A 7,270-nucleotide genomic window follows, 5' to 3' on the forward strand; every position below is an offset into this window, starting at 1 on the left:
ATAATGCAGCCATTAAATGACTTTACAAAGGATGTATTGAAACAGAACCTCTCAGAGACCTTAGCAGGCTGCATGAGAGGGCCTGGAACCAGTCTCCATATGGTGAATCACACCAATAATGCAAACAGAAACAGACGTCAACTCAATAAAGGAAGGATTGAGTTTCATACAGGAATCACAAACAACAAAAGAAATCCACATGCCAAAATCACAACAGAAAAACAACAATATGGAAAACCACCAAGCACCACCAGTCCTATAAAAGAGTTCTACAAAGAGAATCCCCAGAGATAACCCAGGACACAGAATTTAAGGATAGAGCTGAGAGCCGGGTATGGTGGTGCACGCCTTTAATCCTCTGGAGGCAGAGGCTGGTGGATCTCTGTGAGACCAAGGCCAGTTTGGTCTACATAGTGAGTTCTAAGCCAGTTGGGGCTACAGGGAAACTCTGTCCCAAAAGCGAGCAAGCAAGCAACAAAACAAAACAAGAATGAAAAGCTATACATAGCAGCTCGTGCCTGTAATTCCACCACTCTGAGGAGGTGGAGGCAGGAGGATCAGGAGTTCAATACCAGCCTCAACTGCATAGTGAGTTTAAGGCCAGCCTGGGCTACACAAGACACTGTCTTAAAACAACAAATTAATTAAAAATAAAATGAGTGGGCAAATACTGTCTTAGTCTCTTTGGGCTGGCATACTTCAGGCTAGGTAATTTATAATAGATATTTATTTCTCATGGTTCTGGAGATGGGAAAGGCCAAGGTCACATTGCTAGCAGATTCAGTGTGTGGTGAAGGCTCACTTTCCACTCCATAGGTGATGTCTGTTGTAACCTCATGTGACAGAAGAGGTTGAAGGGGCTGGACATGCCGCTGACCCTCCCTTCCCCGCCACCACCACATTTATTTGAGAACAGAGCCCTCATGACTTAACCACTTTGCAGAGGTCCCAGTTCTTAATACAGTTGCATTGGGGATTAAGTTTCAGTTTTTGAGGAGGGCTCAGGAGATGAGGTAAAGTGTTTGCTGCATAAACCTGAGGACCGGAGTCGGGCATGGCAACATGTGTCTTTAATCCCAGCATTGGGAGGCAGACACAGGAGGATCCTGGGAGCTCACTGGCCAGCCATTTTAGCCAACCAGTGAGCTGTTGGTTTAGTGAGAGACCCTGTTTCAAAATATAAAGTGGAGAGGCTGGAGAGATGGCTCAGTGGTTAAGAGCACTGGCTGTTTTTGCAGAGGACCTGGGTTTGGTTCCCAGTGTCCATATGGTGGTGGTAAACAACCATCTATAACTCCAGTTCCAGGAGATCCAATGCCCTTTTCTGACCTCTGAAGGCACCAGGCACACACATGGTGCACATACATACATATAGGCAAAATACTCATACACATTAAAAACAAATAAAATTTTATACATATATATATGTATGTATGTATGTATATATATGGCTGGGTGTGGTAGCCTATGCCTTTAATCCCAGCACTCAGGAGGCAAAGACATTCAGATTTCTGTGAGATTGAGCCCAGGGTAGTCTACATAGCAAGTTCTAAGCCAGCTATGATTACAAGGAGACCCTGTCTCAAACAAAACAAAGGAAAGCAAAGCAAAACAAAACAAAACACCAAAGCAACCACCCCAAACCAAACCAAATCAAACCAAAAAAAAAGTGTGTGTTGAGAGAGAGAGAGAGAGAGAGAGAGAGAGAGAGAGAGAGAGAGAGAGAGAATTGGACAGCAATAGAGGAAGATACTTGATATTGACCTCTGGCCTCTTCACAGTCACATGAACACATACGTGAACACACACACACACACACACACACACATGCACACACAGTTTTTGGAGGACCACCTCTTTTGCAGAATGGTTGTGAGACTCAGTTGTGATAGAGATGCGCAAACGTGCCTGGCTCAACATCTCACTTGTATTTCCTTCTTTCTCTTTTCTTTGTAGTTTCTTTTCCTGTACTTGTGACCGGGCCGGGGTCCCTGGAACCCTGTCACCTGCCTCAGCTGTTCAGTCTCCACACCATTTTTCCAGAGAACAACCAAACTGCTTGTGACCAGTGTCACTGTCTGGTAGCTGCAGTGGAGAACCGCCTCACCTGGTTACTCCACCCTCTCCTCTCATTTCTGGGCCAGCGGAGATGCTGAGCCTACCTTAGTTTCTCTTCTCTGTAGCATTCTGGTTAACTGCAGCTGCTGTTCTCCTGATACACACAGGTCAAAGCTTCCTGTTCCTCTTCCTCCTTACAGTGGAAAGGAAAATGGTCTCAAGCAGGAGGGGCGGGGGTGCTGAGTGGTGGGCTGTGGTCTCAGAGCTCTGACCCTCAATACCAGCCAGGACTGGGAAAGCAGGGCTGTCTCTCTCCCTGGTCATGCCTACTTCAGTTTACTGCTTCTGTCCCACTGTCTGGAAAGCAGGATGTTGACAACAGTGATGGCATGAGGTCACGGTCTTTGCCCAGGCTGGCCTTCAGACTCAGGAGGGACACAGAAGGACTCAGGCTTTCTGGGAACCTGCAGATGTTTGGTCATACTTCAAGGTAGAAACTTAGGCAAGTTCTGTATGCTTCCAAAGCCAGGGGCTTGGAAGTTAGGGGTTTAGTCACCCTAACCTTGTTGTTTAAGGGGTATGTGATGGAGTGATGGAGGAGTGTGAATTAAGCCTAAGGATGGAGACACTGTTCCTTCAATTTACTTGAGAGGAAACCCCACAGGAGTTTGCTAAAAATATCCATTGCTGGGACTGTGCGATGGTGTAATGGGTAGAGGTGCTTGCCACCAAGACTGGTGACCTGTTCAACCCCTAGGACCCATATAGTGGAAGGAGAGCACTGGCTCCCAAAAGATATCCTCTAACCCCCACACATGCACCATGGCACATATGCACCACTCACATGCACACAAAATAAATCAAAATTTAATAAACATATAGATACACACATTCTTTTTTTTTCTTTTTGAGAGACAGGGTCTCCCTGTAGCCTGGAACTAACTATGTAGACCAGGCTGGCCTTGAATTCACAGAGATCTGCCTGCCTCTCTGCCTCTGCCTCCCAAGTGCTGGGACTAAAGGCATGTGCCACCATGCCTGGCTAGATACATGCATTCTTAAGCCTGGCATGGTGGTGCACATCTGTAATCCCAGCTCTTGGGAGGCTCAAATAGGAAAACTGCCATGTGTTCAAAGTCAGCCTGGGCTATATAATGGGTACCAGGCTAATTGGGACTACATACCAAGACTCTGTCCCAAACAATAAAAAATCATCTCTTAGGGGCTGGAGCAACAGCTCAGCAGTTAAGTGCACTGGCTGCTGTTCCAGAGAACCCGGGTTCAATTCCTACATGGTGGCTAACAACTCCAGTTCCAGGTGAGCCAATGCCCTCTTCTGGCCTCCAAAGGCATTGCATGACATGGGTGCACTTACATACATGCAAGCAAAACACTCATACACATAAAGTACATAAATAATAAATATTTTTAAAAGTCCTCTCTCTCTCTCTTTCTCTTTCTCTCTCTCTCTCTCTGCAGGAGCTTTTTGGCAGGGCTGGGCTGGGATTAGGGAACTGTATATTCAGTAACCCAGTAACCTTTTGCTATGATCCTGTTATAAATGGGGAAGTCTGAAATGCTTCCCACAGGCTCATGTATCTGAACTCTGGGTCCCTGGCTGGTGGTGCTGTTTGGGGGATTATGGAACCTTTGGGGGGGTATGTCTTAGCTAGCAAAAGTAGGTCTCTGGAGGTAGGCTGTAGAGGTCGTATCTGCTTGGTGCTGGCCTGAGGTCTCAGATCCACCGGGATTTGAAGAGCTGCCACCTCATTCACACTATGAAGGATGGAACTGCTCCTGACACCACATACCCTTGCAGTGGAATGGTCTCTCTGAAGCCATGAGCCAAAATAGATGTTTGAAGGAACTGTGAAATAGTGTTCTTATGGCTTTAAAAATATGCTTGGTGAATTAAGCTGAACTTTGAGCATGCAGGGCTGGAGAGCCTTGTGTCTCATGAGAAAGTGTATGCAAGAATGTCTGCTGAGGAGATCTCTCCGGAATGCCTGTGCTCCCCTAGTTTCTCAGGAGACATGCTGATCTCCCTAGAAGACACGTTATGGAGATAATGTTGCTGTGCTCATCTTATTTTGCTGAATTGTTATAGTCTAGCTATATTATTATTATTATTGTTATCGTTGTTATTATTCAGTGTTCTATAAACATTTGGGCAGCCATTTTATTATTGTTCAGTTCTGTAAACATGTGACTGTGATTCTCAGGCGTATGAAAATAAAAGTAGAGCTGCTGATGTGATCAGCGCTCAGGTGCATGGAAGCCTGAGTCCCCTGGTTGATTATCAGGTCAGTGGTAATCCATTCAGGTCCCATGGCTGCCCCCTGGTGGCCACAGATCTCTCTCTCTCTCTCTCTCTCTCTCTCTCTCTCTCTCTCTCTTTTCCTGAAACGGGGGTCTTCTTGTAGTCCTAGCTGGCCTGGATCTCACTATGTAGACCAGGCTGGTCTCAATCTCACAGTGATTATGCCTGCCTCTGCCTCTGCCTCCTGAATGCTGGGATTGAAGGTATACACCATCATGCCTGGATCATTTCTCTTTTTTTGAGACAGGATCTCTTATAGCCCAGACTGATCTCAACCTTACTGTGCAGCTGAGGGTGACCGTGAACTTCAGATCTTCCAGTTTCTTTCTCATAAATACTGGGACTGCCAGTGTGCACCACCACACCCAGTTTACAGGGCTCCAGATTTTGTACATGCTGGGCAAGCACTCTATCAACTGAGCTTCATCTCCAAGTTGTTGGTTTTGGGTGTGGTGAATGTACATGCGTAGGGGTGAGGGGGGTTGTGCCTGTATACACATGTGCAGAGTAAAGAAAATGATGGCAGGCCAGGCGTGGTGGCGCATGCCTTTAATCCCAGCACTCAGGAGGCAGAGGCAAGTGGATCTCTGTAAGTTCGAGGCTAGCCTGGTCTACATAGTGAGTTCCAGGTCAGCTGGGGCCTGGGGCTACAGGGAGACCCTGTCTCCCTGTCTCAAAAAAAAAGAAAGAAAGAAAGAAAGAAAGAAAGAAAAGAAAAAGAAAGAAAAAAGATGATGGCAAGTGTCGTACTCTATCACTCACCACCTTATTTATTCCCTTGAGACAAGGTCTCTCACCAAACCTGGAGTTAAAGCTAGCAGCCAACAAGCACTGGGGATCCTCTTGTGTGGACCACGCCCCACGTGCTGGGGTTATAGGAGTGTAGCCACGTTCAGCTGGGGATTTGAACTCAGGTTCTCAAGCTGTGTAGTAAGTGCTCTTACCGGCTGAGCCATCTCCCCAGCCACCAGCCCCAAGTTTTGAGAGGTGGGCAATGCCAAGACACATGGCTGGACTCTTCCTCTTCTTCATTACTATACAGCTACAGCCGGTCCCCCACATCCATGGTTTTTATTTTTCTGGTTTCAGATACTTTCAATCAACAACGGTCCAAAAACATTACATGGAAAGTTCCAAAAAGAATCCATAAATTTTAAGTTACAGGCTATTCTGAGTAACATGATAAGATTTCATATCATTCAGCTCCAACCAGCCCTGGATGTGAATCATCCTGAGGTCCAGTGTTTCCACACTGTATATGCTGGACACCTGTCAGTCAGTCGTTTTGGGTTGTCAGATTGGTTACTGATATCTCCGTACTTGTGTTCGAGTACCTTTTATTGTATGTGTGCAGTTGCTGTTCTATTTTATTATGTGATTATTAATCTCTTCCTGTGCCTAATTAAAAAAGTATGTGTATGTTCTCCAGACTTGGGCCTAGGTCATGGCAATGTGGCTAACTGCACCAAGAAGGTGGGAATCGTGGGTAAATACGGACCCGCTATGGAGCCTCCCTCTGGAAAATGGTGAAGAAGATTGAAATCAGCCCGCACGTCAAGTATACTTGCTCATTCTGTGGCAAGACCAAGATGAAGAGACAGGCTGTCGGCATCTGGCACTGTGGTTCCTGCATGAAAACAGTGGCTGGTGGAGCCTGGACCCTCTGCTGTCACGGTCAAGTCTGCCGTCAGAAGACAGGAACTGAAAGACCAGCAGAAGCGCTGATGGTGGAGGCCCACAATAAATGGGCTAATTTAGCGAAAGAAAAAAAGTATGTGTATGAGTGTTTTGCCTGCATGTATGTAAGTGCGCCGCTTGTATGTAGCACCCTCAGAGACCAGAAGAGATCATTGGATCCCCTGGAACTGGAGTTAGGGATGATGTAAGCCACCATGTGAGTGTTGGGAACTGAATCCGGGTCCTCTGGAAGAACAGCCAGAGCTCTTAACCGTTGAGCTGTCTCTCCAACCCCCTTCCTGTGCCTAACTTATAAATTAAGCTTTATCATATATGTATGTATGGGGGAAAATAGAGTATATTCAGGATTTGGTAGTATCTGTGGTTTCAAGCATCCTCTAGACACAGCTTTGACATTTACAAAGTTCGTATTTAAAGAACCACATAACTGGGTTACAAAAAGAAAAAGGTACAAGATTTCATGGTGTTTTAATTAAGTTTACAGTTGTGTCGGGCTGCTTTCACAGCTGTCCTTGGCTGCAAGTGACTTGTAGGCCATGGGTTGGACGTGCCTGCTCTAGGGTCTTGGACTGTTTCCCTAGGAGCACCATGGTCGCTATTCTTTTTACTCTGGGCTCTGCTACACCTCGTAGGCAGTGGCATCTTGTAGACTCACCTTTCTCTGGGTGGTTGGGCAGGGCTGGAGACTTCCCTGGTCATGGGGCCGGAGCGTACGATTCTCAGGAATACCAAGGCCCCTGTCCAGCCCCTGGAGGACCTGGATGCCCTCCCTGCCTTCTAGTCTGATCCAGCCCAGCTACAAGTCTGGGATGCCAGGGGAGGAGTATGTGGGGTGATATTGAGTTGGGGGTCCCTTAGAGGCTGGCCATAGGTTTTCTCCTTGGACACTCCAACTTTTCCCTCATTTCTGTTTTGGTTGCTACCCCATAGCCCTGAAAGTTGGAAGCAAGGTTACAGCCTTTTATTAAAAAAAAAAAAAAGCCTCTGTAGCTCTGGTCTCACCGACTGGTGAGAACCATCCAGCTGTTCAGTTGCTTTTCACTGATAAACAAGGTGAAGACAGTTAACCTTTGGCCAGAGATACTGGGTCAGTGACCTTGGAGAGAGGTTAAATATTAATAACATACAGATAAGAGCCCCACCTGTTACCATGTCCCAGCCAGGGGTGAGGCAGGAGAAAGAAGGGGACACATA

This window comes from Nannospalax galili, unplaced genomic scaffold, assembly GCF_000622305.1.
Source record: "Nannospalax galili isolate Female #2095 unplaced genomic scaffold, S.galili_v1.0 scaffold184, whole genome shotgun sequence".
In the NCBI taxonomy this organism is placed as follows: domain Eukaryota; kingdom Metazoa; phylum Chordata; class Mammalia; order Rodentia; family Spalacidae; genus Nannospalax; species Nannospalax galili.